The sequence below is a fragment of the Lactuca saligna genome, chromosome 7 (genome assembly GCF_052625555.1).
Source record: "Lactuca saligna cultivar CGN05327 chromosome 7, ASM5262555v1, whole genome shotgun sequence".
Lineage (NCBI taxonomy): Eukaryota > Viridiplantae > Streptophyta > Magnoliopsida > Asterales > Asteraceae > Lactuca > Lactuca saligna.
Window position 1 is genome coordinate 113,005,740 of NC_136423.1, and position 16,505 is coordinate 113,022,244.

Genomic DNA, 16,505 nt, shown 5'->3' on the forward strand with positions numbered 1-16,505 from the left:
TTGTAGTTGCATTCTCTTTCATTGTTTCCCCGGTTTCCTCCACTACTTCCTTAGTTAGCATTAAGTCCTGCAGTTACTTGAGTAACAATGTTTGGGATTGCTTGCATGAGTTGTTGTGCTACAACTTGAGCAACATCAGGTGTTTCGCTCTGTGGCCGCCTACGATTAGGCCTTCCTGACATTGTTCTAAGACACAAGAGTAGAAATACGTATAAATACATAAAATAATGTATAATATTTAGTTCACTATTATTTTGAAAACCGTAAGTGTTTTCAAATTAATGGTTTGCATCAATACTAGGCATATAGATTTTTTGAAAGGAAAGAAAAGAAAAATCTTTTTATTCAACCATTGACTAAGTAAATTCTAGGGTTTGACCTCATAGTAAAAGTTTTCAAACATAAAATAAACTTCTCATCACCAATTGAAATAGTCTTAAAACCAAAACAATATATGAATTCCCAAAATAAAATTTTAAATGTTTTTCCCAAAAGACACCCAGCATGGGTTTTCATTTCATGATCAAATAAGATAAAATACTGAAATCAGAACCAAAAGCCAATCGCTATCCCAACAAGAAACATCAACACCACAATCAGTAATAGCCCACCAAGCACATAATATGCCGTCATCGCATGACCTGCCTCTCGTCTAGCAGCACTAGCAGTGTCAGTACCCTCCATCGAATGCTGAAACAGGATTTCCATCCCTGTCATCACTTCGTTCAATACCTCCTGGTGCCCAGCTATCACTGCGAGACTGTGGCGTAGATCTGCTACCATCGAATGCATCATCCGGGACTCCTCCGGGGTCATACCTGGCTGCCTGACATGTATCCCTATGACTCGCTATGGTGGCGGTGCTCTCGGTCCTGCAATGCTGGGTCCTACCCCGCTAGGTCCTGCCGTGCCAAGTCCTGCTGTGCTGGTGGGTATCCTTCCTGGAATGGGAACACTCTTCCTCGCCGTCCTACGAATGCGAAGCCCATAAAGCGGTGGCTATGGCGACATCGATGTAGGTGATGCCTCGCGTCGTTGACTCGGGGCATTGTCATTGCTGATCTCCACTGAGTTCCCTGTATCTTCTGTGTCCTCTGATGGTTCTTCTTCTACCGAGGTGGGGGGAATACGTTGAGGGATTATAGTGACGTGGCCGGACTCATCGGCTGAGGTGGTAGCGCGGGCGTTGTCATTGCTGAGGTGGACTGTGACATAGTTTCAATGAGATATGAAATAAATGACAATGCATGCCTATAATATGCAATGCTTACACACACCAAAATTAACCTTTTGAATTTTTGAAATAAAGTTTTCTCAAATATTTTTGTTGAGCATATTCCCATTATAACTAGCTCAGGCTTTGTATAAACCTTTCCTTAATTAAACATAGGTGATCAGGCTATGTTTAATTGAGGTCCAACGATACAACTCCCGACCTAATTATACTAGTAATATGTTTGATGTAAAAGAATTTCTTTGTAAGTTTTAGTTATAGGTTGTGTTTTCTTAAAGAAAAACTGATGTTCTCTATAACTTTAGCTCTGATACCACTTCTGTCACACCCCGCTAAAGCGGAAACGCAAGATATGACAGCGATAACGGTTTCATTGCAAAAGATAAAGATACATCACCATAGCAGTATTTAAAAGTTTACAACCCATAGCTTAAAAGAAACAAAGTACAAGTTTTTCCAAAATAACATTGTTCAAAATATAACTTCACAAATAACTTCAACACGATGCAACATGCTCTATGATGATGAATCTTTATATCCACTTACTAATTATTTCCTGAAAAAGCATGTAAAACGAGCATCAACTATGAAAATAGTTGGTGAGTTCAGAAGTGTATAAATCGAGCTTGAAATGAGGTTTTTCGTGAATACAAGTACATTGCTTTAATGAGAAACAAAGTTGATTGCTATTAATGAATACAAGTTTATTGTTGTAATGAGAAGCGAGTTTGTATGTGTATGAACAAACAATGAGTCTCAACCAAACCTATGACTGAAGCCCTATCGAGATCTATGCTTATCGTTCCATAGATGAATATGGTATCATGCACTCCAGCAATAGGGCGAGCGAGGAGTTGTCAATTCCTAATAGCGTTATCCATAATGACCATTGGCTCAAAGAGTTAATGGTTAGAGATAAGGGAAGGGCCTTAGTACGATAAGTTCTCATGTTCCGTGTTGCATAGACATACATAAAAAGACATAGCAATACAATAGCAATCATGTTTGATACAATTCAATTTCAATACAACATGCAAATAACAGTTTTTCTGGACATGCTTTTCCACCCCAAAACATAAAAACTGAAAATAGAAGAGTGCGTGAATACTCACAATGTTTCGAGTAGATACAAGTAGTGCCTCGGAATGCACCAACGTCTTACTACCGGGATCCTACGACATCAAACACACACTAGTCAGTTTCCATATCAAAATCTAATGCTAATATACTAAACTCTACATATAGTAAAATGCCAATTTATGTTCTAGTATTGAATTTTATATTAATTGGTTACACTTTTTCTAAAATAATGAAATTCTACAAGTCGTGCGATTAATTACAACTTTGGAATATCAATTTTCCAGATTTAGTAATATAAATTAAAAGTATTTCTACACATTTAAAAGTGTTTTATATTCCTAAAAATGTAAAATATTATCAAACAGTTTCCAAAAATTGTCAAGCCTTGTATTTTCATTGTAAATACAATAGAGGTTTTTTAGAAAATTTTCCTTGAATTTTTAATATGGTTAACTATTTTTCAAATTTCTAAGTATTCTTAACAACATAAATTCACGAAAAATAGCATTCAAAGGATAAAAATTCTCAAACTTTTTATTTTACTGTTATTACACAATACTAAGCTGGAAAAATATAAAAATGGATTTCCAAGCTGTTTAATTATATTTTATGATTTTTGAGTATTTATTCTAATAAAAATTGAAATAAATAGAAAACAGTTTCCAAAATTACTCAAACTTTTTATTTAACTGTTATTATACATAACTAGGCTGGGAAAAATGAAAAAGATATTTTTCAGTGGGCATTTCTATTTTTCCTTGTTTTATTCCTTTAAATAATCATTAATTGATGAATAAATATTAAACAGTTAAAATAAATTACCAAAAAATTTTGTAACATCATTTACAGTGTAGTTAATCTGGGAAAAATACCAAAAGTGATTTTCATATTGTATAATCCGGTTTCGGGTATTTATGTGTATTTAGGTGTATTTAAGTGTATTTGACTTTAGAAATAGGAGACAAATAGTTTATAGTAGACAAAAATCAGCAAAATTTTTATGTAACCTTCTACTGTAAAACATGATGTTCTGGTAAATTTTCATGAATTTTGGATAATCAGAACTATTTTTCTTATTTTTAAGCCATTATAATTACCAAAAATCGGGAAAAATAGTAAGGCATGAAGAAAAATTCTCAAACTATTTTTCTGAGTTACCCACGACAGGTAAGGGCTACGAAAATTGTTAGATATAATTTTTACACTTTCTAAAGTGGTTTTGTGATTTATTATACGCAAACAAAAAGAAAATCGGAAATCATACCAAACAGCAGCAAAAATTGATGAAATTTAGTGACGAGTCATTACTCACCATAAGGGTCATCCATGAATTTATTCCGGATTTATAGACCTCCGAAAGTATTTTATGTGATTTATTCCCTTGGTTTCTAACAATAATTCTAATAAATCAAAGAAATAATAAAAGCTCTTGGTATTTTACAGATTATCACATGCATGTGATGGCTTTCATAAGGAAAAATGTTCAAAATTTATTCAGAAGGGAAATAGGGGTATTGAACCCAAACAAGTTAAGAAATGTTGCATATAATGGTGCATGAGATGTAAATGTGGCTGAAGTTCATGAATTTGAGTAGTCCATTCAGTGAGGTTTTAAGCCACGATTTCAGCCATCATTCATTGGATATTTTAAGTTTCTAAATTATTTTCCTCAGATTTATGGTTGGGTTTAAGGCCATTGATTACGCAAGGCAAAAATGGTGATCACAGAAAAAGAGCTGTTTGCGCAACCGTTTTGTAAAAATTGCCAAAAATCCGATATTTAATATTTTACAGTGAGACCAGTTGGGTTTGAAAGTTAACTCGTGGAACTATCCAATACAAAAATAATATCATGATTTGGTTAAGTAATGACCGAGTTATGGCCGTTCAAATCTGAAAAATGTAATCTGGCAGCTTGCATGTTTGCTTTGAGTGCATTCTTAGGGCATTTTGACAAGAACAACATGCATGCTTCTATTAAGGTCCGATTTCTAGCACATGCATGGAGTGAATGAGCATCCAAGATGTACTAGAAATGGTTTAAATGCTTTTGGTCATGCAAGAACACAAAAGAAATGGAGAAGAAGATGTAATACTCGGTTTTGAAGTCACATGAACACATGTGCATCTTTTTCACTCCTTGCATGGGTTTGATCCCGGATTTTCACCATCTCAAACACATGCATTGTGTTATGGTGAGAATCTACAAACCACAAGGGAAAAGTAAGGATTTCTAGCCATGGAAGGGCATAGAATCCGAAGAGTAGAGAAAACCATAAAGAAGAGGAAGTAAAATCATGAAACCATGAGGGAGGATTGTGTTGTTTGCCTTGGTTTTGATCTTGAGAGAAGCAAGAACACTTCAAGGCCTCCTTAATCTCGAAATTTTGGTAAAGAAAGGAGGATTTTCGTGAGTTAGAGAGAGAGAGGAAGAGAGTTTGTGTGTTAGGATGGTGCAGTGTGAGAGAGAGTGAAGAGAGAAGTGGAAGAGTGAAAGATAAGACTTAATGATTGAGTTTTGGGAAGAGAGATCATGGGGAGAGGGGAGATGGCCGGATTTTTAAGGCATTAAACTTCTCTCTCTCTCCTTAATTCAAATTTTATAAAAAATCCCTCCTTAATTTCTATAAAAATCTAATTTTTATAAGAGTGATTCTTTAGTAAATTTTTGATTTATTTAAAAATCTTGTTTTTAACTAATAAATTATGATTAATGCATGATAATTTATATTTCTATTTCATTGGTATAATCCATAATTTGATTAATAAAAATTTGATATTAGGAAGTGTTCTTAGGATGAAGGCGAACTCGGTGAGTTGTTCATACAACTCGGCGATTAGGATGCAAGACTATTAAGACTTGGGTATAGAGAAGGGGACTCGGCAAGTCGGCAAGCCAACTCGGTGAGTCTGGTCAACTGGCAATTGACTATGACTTAAGGGTAAATGGGCAATTTACCCTGACGGCGGTTACAGTATTTGACTAAGTGTTTGGTGGGAATTACAGCCGGAGGATTTCCGGAGTAGCAGATAGACTATTCCCACACAGATCAGCAGCTACTACGAGGTGAGTTACCTTCCAGTAGCGGTGGGTCTAAGGCCACAATGTCGGCCCATCAGTAGGAGATGTATGATAGATGATTGTCTTTGTGATATCATCTAGGTTTGCTACTACCTGTGATATGTTTATGTGCTAGTATGATATGATGCTATGTGTTAGTGACATCATGCCCAACCATGCTAGATAGATTACGAGATATATGTGTTATGTGGTAATAGTAGGTGGTAAAATAGTCCCCAGTATCCGGTCAAGAGGACCGAAAGGGGAGACCAGCACCCAAATATGCTAGTCAGTATCCGGTCGAGAGGACCGAAGGGGAGACCAGAACCCAGATATGCTAGTCAGTATCCGGTCGAGAGGACCGAAGGGGAGGCAAGCTCCCAGTTATGCTAGACAGTACCCGGTCGAGAGGACCGAAAGGGTAGATTGGGCACCCATATATGACTGACGATATATGCATGTTATGTGGTTGTATGATATGTTGTAGGATGGGGGAACTCACTAAGCTTCGTGCTTACAATTTTTAGTTTTGGTTTCAGGTACCTCTTCTTCGAAGGGGAAGGAGCTAGCGCGGTAGCGGCTCATCACACACATGCTTCGTATTCCGCATCATGAGAACTTCCTGGGGATTTGTACTCTGACGTTATTATGTTTATTGAAATGTTTTCCAGACATGCAATATCTTATTAAAATACTATGATCAGTAAATGTTTTAATTCGAATGTTTGTTAAAAATATGTTTTCAAAAATGAAATTTTTGGCTCGTATTTTGGGGTGTTACAGCTCAGTTCTGGCAAAGGCTGAAGAGTCGCCTTGCGGTTTGGAAGGTGTTTGAAGTGTTTGGATGAGAAACAAAAGTATGGATTTCAACTCCTCAGGGGAAAAGAAGTGTAGACGGGAAGCCCTGGAGACCTTAGGGGGGAGCTAGTTCCATCCTCTTGGGATTGACCTGGGGGTGAATCTCCACGTTGCTGTGAAACCGACGCACCTTCTGCGTCTGAGTGGTATTGGACAGTTGATTCGAATGGGTGTGCAGCCACCCCAAGGACTGCCAGAGCCTTTTGAGAGGCTGCGGTATTAGTCTGGTCACGCATTTGGCCTATGGGATTGGTTTTCTTTTCTTGAGGATTGAGATGGGTTGATCGTCCTCATCAAAATCACTACTTGAAGGAGAGGGAGATTGATTTTTGCTTGATTCGACATTTGTGGGAATAGATTGGGTGATTTTTCTATTCTTTGAAGGATTAACTTGTTTGGGAGCATCCCTTTTCTCAGGAGTGCCTTGTTTCTTGGTGTAGCGGGGACCTTGATGAGCTGAGGCCTACTGCTTGCGTCTTTGTGATAAAGACAAGTTGGAAAGAGTGGTGGAAGATGGGACTGTGGTACTACCAGGGACAGTGAGTGCGAATGGGGTTTGTAGAGGCAGGGTAGGAAGGTATGGGGCAATACCTTACGTAGCCTCAATATGGTTTGACACATGAGTAGTTTCAAGACCAAGAGTAGAGAGAATGTGGACTGGTAGTCGTCTGATTGGTCCAAAAGCAGATTGATGAGAAGAGGGATTGTACCTTTTGAGATCTTTAGTGACGAAGAGATTGATGTCGTTGACCATGCTAAGTCCTGCATCCGCATGGAGATCTGAGATGCAGAGAGACTAGAACCTAGCAAACGTGAGTTAGATAGGGTTCTCTCTTGGACTTTCCTTGGGAATGTATTGCAATAAGTCTTCCCATAGAATCTGAACATAGTTGATGTCATGGCCAGTGAAAATACTCCACACCAACTCTAGGAGCTTGAGACCCATATTATCTGTGCCTCCGATTTTGCTGAACATGCTGCAGATCACAAAGTGGACAATAAATTGCCATACCGCAGGCAGTTGATTTTTCTTGAATTCTCCTTTGCCTTTGATCTTCTTTTGGTAACCCATATGGTAAAGTGCAGAAAGGATGCTCTCCATGCTTGGAGTGAAAACGTTGATTGAAGGATGAACAACGAGGTTGATGGCAATGAGAAACTTTTCCTTAGTCAGAATGACCAAAGATTCGTTTACTAAGTTCATATGCACTTCTTGAGGATTCTCGAGGGGTCGATACGCTGAGAAGGCACATTTGAAAAGGGTTGAAAGTGGAACCACATCTGTGAATGAATCCAAGGGTCGAAACAGTGGGTGATTGGACAAAAACTTGATCATCAACTTGGTCGGAGCATTGTAGAAGGAATTCTCTTCGAACACAACCCTAAAATTGCTTGAGGAAATCGTTGACGTTGGGTGTCTAGAAGTAGAGTCTGAATTTGTAGGGTTTACTAATCCAAATGCCTGATTTCACCATTGTTCGGAGTTGAAGAAGCTTTTCAAGAGAAAAACATAGTGCAAGAAAAGGTTCGAGGTTCAGAAAGCGTAAACTTTTCTTAGGGAAGAAGAAGGGTGTTTTATAGTGGCTAATATGGAGCGGGAAACGATCTTACCATAAGTGAAATAAGGTAAAACATTTAGGTGTTTTTCTTGGATTAAGAGAGATAATCTTAGCCACAGATTAAGAAAAAGGGCTTCATCTATATTTTTGAGATTTACCAAAAAGGGTTGGCATTTAATGAAATGTCAGACTTCAACACCACGTCTGAAGAACGTGTGGTGAGGGAGGGATTAATCCGTTGTGTAAAGGGGAAGCTGTAATGGATTAGACGTTTTGGGGTAATAGGAAGAGACAGTTTAAAAAGGATTTGATTTTGGGAAATCGCTCTTTTTGTCATCATACATAAAATAGGTCTGACACAAGGTTTATTCAAACAGAATGAGACAGTGACACATATAATGTTTTTTATAATGTTTTCTCTATTTAATGAAGGATCATTAAATAGCACACCATGATTTAAAAAAAAAAACTGAAACAGTTTCAAAATTAATTAAAGTGACTGTGGATTGAAACTTCATTGTGGATGGATCATTTGCCATCGGAAGGATGACTACGGTAGAAGAACTAGATAGAGCACTTGAACAAAGATTAATAATAAAAAACACTAAGGATCATTGAAGTATAAGTATGATATATGGTTCTGGTACATAGGATATATCAAAACCATTTATCATAGATAACTTTAATTAGGACTGCAACAGAGACCAAGGATGGTCTGCGATACCAATCAATTCAGTAAGAATTGTGGGTCCGGATTCATCATTCCTAACATTTGTAAGAAACTATTGAGTTTTGTAGAGTCAAGTGCCTTTGTGAACACATCATCAATCTCTTCATGTGTATGGATAAAAATTAGTTCAATGTTACCTTTTAGGATGTGGTCTTCGATGAAGTGATACCGTAGTTCAATATACTTGGTCTTGGAGTGTTGAATTGGATTGTGTGAAATCGCTATAGCACTTTCAGAGTCACAATAGATTGGTATCCGCATCATTCTGTATCTGTAGTCCAATAGTTGTGTTTTCATCCATAAGACTTGTGAACAACAGCTGGCTGCGGCCACATATTCAGCTTCTGCAGTAGACAATGATACAAAATTTTGTTTCCTTGATGACCAGCTGACAAGTCTTCCTCCCAAAAATTGACATCCACCTTAGGTGCTTTTATGATCCAGTTTACATCCGGCATGATCTACATCTGTGAATGCTTGTAGGATGAAGCCATTCCCTGCGAGGTACCATAAACCAAGAGTCTTGCTACCCTTTAAGTACAGTAGAATCTGCTTGGCTGTGGTCATGTGTGACATTTTCGGGTTAGCCCGGTACCTTGCGCATACACCCATTGCAAAGACTATATATGGTCGGCTTGTGGTGAGGTACATCAACAAGCCAATAATACCTCTACAAGTCATTGTTGGGTTTTGAGCAATCTAACACTTCCTAAGTGTACATACAACCCTAATAAACCTTGGATCTATGTTTGTCTAAATACATGCAAAATAATAATTTTCTAAGGTTCATAACCTATCTAACATGGCATGGGGTACTTTTAAACATAAAAGAGTTAGAAGAGATTACATACCTTTTTGATGAGTTTGATTCTTAAGGAGTTTGAGGGCCAAGCACCAATAGTGTGAATGCCTCAAATGGAATCACAAATCACCACAAACTCTTGGAAAACTTTGAGAGAGTGTATACACACTACAATTTTCAGCTGCACACAAACACACATACACACACTAGTGGCTATTTCATGCAACATAAGCATGCTTATATAGTGTACATGATTAGGGTGAAACCCTAATAAACCATGACCTTTCCTTTTCCAAGGATCCATGGGTTAAAAGCTCCATGGATGATCCATGGACTTCCATACAAGCCTACCCCATTAACAAATGGGTGTTAGCCCACACCATATAAAATCAATAGCCCACAATCTAATTAGGCTTCGTTTTAATCTCTAAATTAATTCATAATTAATTTAAGACTGAGATTAATTAAATAACATGACTTCATATTAATATATTATAACTTATAATATATTAATAATAATATGTGTATAACTCTCATAAAATTATCCATAAATAGTTTGGATGAAATGCAACCCAAATGGACCATGCCAGGTCGGGTCAAGTATATACCAAATAAGTTATGGAGTTAGACACCTTATCCAACAGTCTTGTGATCAATTGATTCGCCTGAGGGATCAGCATATATCTTATATCTGAAGGCCATGGCGACCTTAGTCGAAGAAGAGTTGTCCATTGAATATTTCTTTAACAGTTCAGAGGTGTATTTCTATTGATGAATGAATATCCCTTGAGGGACTTGTTTCACTTGAAGATCTAGAAAGAAATTAATCTCTTTATTCATTCTCATTTGGAACTTGTTGGTCATGAGCTTAGCGAATTCATTCTCCATTTTTTAATCAGTTGGACTGAAGGTGATATAATCCACATATATTTGTACAAGCATAAGGTGATCACCATTTTCTTTTCTAAATAAAGTGGGATCAATCACTCCTGTTTTGTATCCGGACGAGACAAGAAATTCAGAGAGAGTCTCGTACCATGCTCTTGGGGCTTGTTTTAGACCATAGACTACTTTTTCAAGCTTGTAGTAGTGGTCTGGGAATTCAAGACTTTCTAAGCCCAGAGGTTACTGAAGATAAACTTCCTCTTTTAATTCACCATTAAGAAAATCACTTTTCACATCCATTTGATGCACCTGGATGTCCTTGTGCGCTGCGTATGCGAAGAAGATCCGGATGGATTCCATTCGTGCTACCGGAGAATACATTTCATCAAAGTCAATACCTTCAAGTTGACTATATCCCTTGGCAACTAGTCTTTCCTTGTTTCTAACGACCGCACCAGATTCATCAAACTTATTCTTGTACACCCATCTGGTATCAACAATGGTGTGGCCTTGCAGCTTTGGAACGAGCTGCCATACTTTGTTTCTTTTGAATTGTTCTAGATCTTCTTGCATTGCGGAAATCCAGTCTGGTTCTATTAATTCTTTTTTGATCGTTCGTGGTTTTACCGAGGACAGAAAGACTGCGTAGTGATAGTGATCAGATAAGTCCTTGAATGATCAAGTTTGGATTCCTATGGATGGGTTGCCGATGATTTAACATGGTGGGTGGTCATTCGTCCAAACATGTAGACGGGGTTGCAGATGATCAACAACTGTGATGGAGGGAATATCTTCAATATCAGAAGACTTTGTGGTTGGAGATGGCAGTTCCCCCTGGACTTGAGAACATCCTGCTGAATTGTCTTGAACTGGGAAGGAGGGATCAGAGTTTTCTTGGGCAGATGGTGAAGGTTCCCCCTGGAGTGCAGACGGGAGTTCCTCTTGAACCTGCAAAGGTTCCCCCTGGATTACGGATGGGAGTGTGATAATCCTTGAATCTGTTCTTGTGACAATGTTTTCTATGTTTTCATCATCCGAATCCAAAGAAATGTTTGATGTTTTAAACTCTCTGCGGATTGGAGTTGCATCTTCTAGTGCTGCAACCTCGATGGTTGTTGTATGGTCCAGAGTTGAGTTTTCTCCTTCAACCAGCAAGGTGGAAGTATTTAGTGACACTTCATCGGACATTGTAGGACCAGATACGATAGCATACTGCTGCTGAGCTTCTAGGGACACAACAACTTCAGATAACTTGGTTGTATCTACTGGATCGAAGAGATCGTCATAGTATACTTCAACTAGATTTAATGGACCCGAAAAGACAGGAATATCACATTCTAGAATTGTTGTGGTTTTGGTTGATGGAGCGGTGTTGTGGATGTGATAGTCATCAAATTTCACATCGAAGCTTTCAATTATCAACCTTGTGCGTCTAATGAGAACTCGATAAGCAACCTTGTTAGTGGAGTAGCCAAGGAAGATGCCTTCATCAAATTTTGGTGCGAATTTGTTGAGGTGGTCTCTGTTGTCAATTACGAAACATCTACACCCAAATACTATTGGATATGGTATCTAAGTCCATAATTATTTCTGGTATGTACTTGACCCGACCCGGCATGGTTCATTTGGGTTGCATGGCACCATGCATTTGGATAGACTAAATGAGAGAAATAACACTTGTGTTTTAATAATATATTATAAGTTCTAATATATTAATAGTATTATTTAATTAGTATTGATCAAGAATTAATTTGGAATTAATTAAGTGATCAAAAGATAACTAATTAAATATACGGGTTGATTATGTAAATCATCCATAACTTGTATAGTGGGCTAAGAGGATCCATGTCAAGTTGGGTTAAACCCATAAAATGCTCCATGGTAGTTACAAACCCATGGTTCATGGAAATGAAGAGCCATGACACATTAGGGTTTACATGGTGTAACCCTAGATGTGTCACAATATATAAGGATCATCTCCTCCACCAAAATCGGCTACACAAAAGAGAAGTGACGGTTAGGCCAATTTTTCAAGTGTGAGTATTCTCTCAAAAGCCATTCCAAAAGAATTTGGTGTTGTGTGAAGCATTTGAGGCATCACACTTGCGGTGCTAGGCTTACAAGGTTTCAAGAGATCAAAATCAACAAGGTATGTAATTATAGCCATCCTTTTAGGATTAAAGTTCCCCATGTATGCTAGATAGGATTATGAACCTTGGAAACCAAATTTTTCACGTCTTTAGACAAACATAGATCCAAGGTTATTAGGGTTGCATGTACACTTAGGAAGTGTTAGAATGCTCAAAACCCATTAGTGGTGTAATATACACGTTCTGAAATCGTGTTTTAAGTAAATAATATTATCAAAATATTACGTGAATTTGAATGTTGAGTTCTAACAGATAGTTTTTACTAGAAATGAAGTAAAACTATGTTTAGAATCACTCATAAAATATTGGAAGCCTTATGAGATCCCAATTAAAAGCCAACTACTGAAATATAGTGAAAATATAAAATTTGGAATAAGTAAAATTTTATTATTGAAACTTGTAGATAATCTCATTAGAAACATTTAGGCGAAAACCTCATCGAAATCCGAGTTATAACGAAGAAGTTATGACCAATCGAAGATCCGCGATAAAACCGGCACGACGCCGAATGATGTAAAAAGTGAGTTTGTGATAAACTACTTTTTAGCCTTATTAATCTATATGAAAGTCATAGTATTCGTTAAACCGAGAAGTTTGATAAAAAGAACGCCAAAATCTGACTTCGTATGAGGAAGTTATGATTTTTCGAAGCTTCAGCTTAGCAGTAGACAGCTAAAAACTCGAATTTTAGATCAAGTGATTTTTAGCCGACACAACCTAAACGAGAATTGAAGGTCTCGTCATTAGTAATACAACGGTAAAAAGTCTGATGAAAACGGACATCGGATGAAGAAGTTATGAATTTTTAATGGATTTTCCAGTCCCGGTCTGTTAAAAATAATAATATTAAAATTAAAATCAAAATTATCCAATGAAGTCTAAATGAAAGTTGTAGAACATAATTTTAGCTACGCGTTCATATAAAGAATGTCAAAAACGGAGCTCGTATGCGAAAGTTATGGATTTTACAAGATTTGGCACATTTTTCGAGAAATTTCGCATGAATAGTACTGCCACATCATCCCTCGCATATAGCCTCCACGTGGTGTCTTCTGATTGGAATGAAGCCTCGGGTGGCAGCCGCTGATTGGTCCAAAGTCGTCACCTCTTTCCCCATTTGACCGAAGCTCGGTCCACTTAGGAGCTGGCATCTATTCGAAATCACGTGGCCTCGCATGCGCCCTCGTGCGCGACCCAAGTGTAGGCTCCTGATTCGACCGAAGCAGCCGGCCCGATTCGAAGCTAGAAGCCACGTCATCAAACGAATGCGAAGTGAACACCTCTCCTTCCGAGCCTCACCCTGCTGCCACTTTGTCCGAACCTCGCAGCCACCTGCCCGCTTCCCCTCGCTTCGGATCTGAGGCTCGCACCTATATAAGGGGTGTGAGACCTCCTAGGTAAATGTTAGAAATTTTACCGTTTTTACCCCTAAACTTATATTTCTTCTACTTCCACATCCCCCGAAGCACCTGTAATTATTCCAATGTCCGAAACAAGCCCCAAGACTCCCGAGAAGTGTGAAGCGTCCCTCGTTCAAAGATCTCAAGAGTAGTGGTGCTACAAAGTTTTCTGGTGTTCTCAATCCCATTATTGTTCTTACTTGGATCCAGAACACAGAGAAAGTGTTTCGTATTTCTCGTGTGGATAATGAAGACAAGGCTAATTATGCTTCCGCAATGCTCATCGGAGATGCTTTGGTCTGGTGGGAAGCAACATATGAAGCTCTCAACGGGTTTGACCAGGAGAATTTAGCCTGGGAAATGTTTAAAACTCGTTTGTCAGAGATGTATTGTCCTCTAGACATGAGGAGGAATTTGGAGAAGGAATTCCTTGAGCTTAAACAAGGAGGAATGACTATGAATGAATATGAAACTCAGTTTAATCAAAGAGCAAGGTTTGCTACGAGGTATATTCCAACTGAAGACGAGAAAATTCAATTATTCATGGAGGGACTACGACATGAAATCCACGATTTCGTTGCCAATCGAGAAGTTCTTTCATTTGATAATGTCGTTGAATATGCTCGAAGACATGAGCAAGACTTAGAAATACGTGGTGCCACTGTTACTGCTCCGAAGCATCCACATACTGAAAGAACTGATATTGTTCCTTTTTTTCTACCAGCTCAATCCATTCGGACTGAACCTGGTAATCAATTTCAAACTTAAAATGTCTCTCGTGGACGCGGTAGATCACAATCTTTTTCTATGCAATCGCCTTCATGTCGTATTTGTGGAAGGAATCATCTGGGCCAATGCAAAATAGATAAGGAATCCATTGTCTGTTATGGATGTGGAGAAAAGGGTCATATAAAGCCCGCTTGCACAAGAAAGGATGTTACTTGCTATGCATGTGGTATTACTGGCCACAAGAAACGTTTTTGCCCTACTCTTACTAGTCAGATGACGGGAAGTCAAGCTTCTGTTCAACAACCTACGAGAAGTTGAGTCCCTGTTCAACAATCAAAGGGTACTCCAACTAAAAAGGATGAGGTGCAAAAAGCTAAGGGTTGTGTATTCTAGATTACCTCAGAGGAGGCACGCGAGGACCCGAATGTTGTGACGGGTACATTTCTTGTCAACTCTATACCTGCTCACATCTTATTTGATTCTGGTGCCTCAGATTCTTTTGTGTCTTATGAATTTACGCATTCCTTTCAAATTGCTTGCTTTGTACTTGCGCAACCATTTCACGTAGATACTGCGGGAAGTATATCATTACTTGCTGATAAAGTTTACACGGATTGTGTTATAGAAATTGAAGGCTATACTTTCCTCGCTAACCTGATCCCTATCTCCTTGCCAAACTTTGATATTATTCTCGGCATGGATTGGTTATCAAAGAACCACGTAGAACTCTTGTGCAATGAAAAGATAGTACACATTCCTATTGAAGGGGAGAATCCTATCTATGTCTACGGTGAACAAAGACTATTAAAAATAATATCTTTCCTTAAAGCTCATAAATTCATATCGAAAGGGTGTTCTATCTATCCGGCCTACACAGTTGATGTGTCAAAAGAGGAGAACAAAATTGTAAATGATGTTCTAGTTGTTAACGAATATCCTGATGTTTTCCCGATGACTTTCCTGGCCTTCCTCCGGATAGGCAAGTAGAATTCCGAATTGACCTTGTGCCTGGTGCTGCTCCGATTGAAAAGACTCCTTATCATCTTGCGCTAGCTGAGATGAAAGAAATGATGATACGACTGCAGGAACTACTTTACAAGGGTTTCATTTGACCGAGTACCTCTCCTTGGGGTGCTCTGGTACTGTTTGTCAAGAAGAAAGCTGGATCGATGCGGATGTGCATTGATTATCGTGAACTAAATAAGATGACTATCAAGAACAAGTACCCACTACCTCGCATCGACGATTTATTCAATCAACTTCAGGGTGTTAGCTATTTCTCAAAGATTGATTTAAGATCTAGCTATCATCAGTTAAAAGTTCACGAGCAGGATGTACCGAAGACTGCTTTTCGTACTCGATATGGGCATTATGAATTCCTTGTTATGCCATTTGGTTTAACAAACACTCCTGCTGTATTCATGGATATGATAAATCGGGTATGCTGCCCAATGCTTGATAAGTCAGTCATCGTATTCATTGATGATATTCTAATATATTCCAAGTCTGAAGCTGATCATGCTATTCATATTCGTACGGTATTGGAACTTCTTCGAAAGGAGAAACTATATGCTAAATTCTCAAAATGTGAATTTTGGCTTCGCCAAGTTCAATTTCTCGGCCATGTTATTTCTAGTGATGGTGTATCCGTAGATCCTATCAAAATCGAAGCCATTCAGAATTGGGAAGTGTCCCGTAATGCTTCCGAAATTCGCAGTTTCTTAGGTCTCGCAGGATATTACTGGAGATTCATTAAAGACTTTTCTCGTATAGCCGTACCTCTCACGAGTCTTACACGGAAGGAAGTGAAGTTAGAATGGGGTGAAACCCAAGAAAGAGATTTCTCAACACTAAAAGATCTTTTGACTCATGCCCCAAACTTATCACTCCCAGAAGGGGATGGTGATTTCTCCGTATATAGCGATGCTTCAAGATTGGGACTCGGTTGTGTGTTGATGCAACGTGGCAAAGTGATAGCCTATGCCTCAAGACAACTAAAAGATTATGAAAAGAATTA

At 38.3% G+C, this 16,505-nt stretch overlaps 1 pseudogene; it reads right to left on the reverse strand.

The window, feature by feature from the left end:
• Nucleotides 1-10,449: 10,449 nt before the first annotated feature.
• LOC145007153 (putative mitochondrial protein AtMg00820 pseudogene) lies at nt 10,450-10,782 on the reverse strand (annotated as a pseudogene).
• Nucleotides 10,783-16,505: the final 5,723 nt, after the last annotated feature.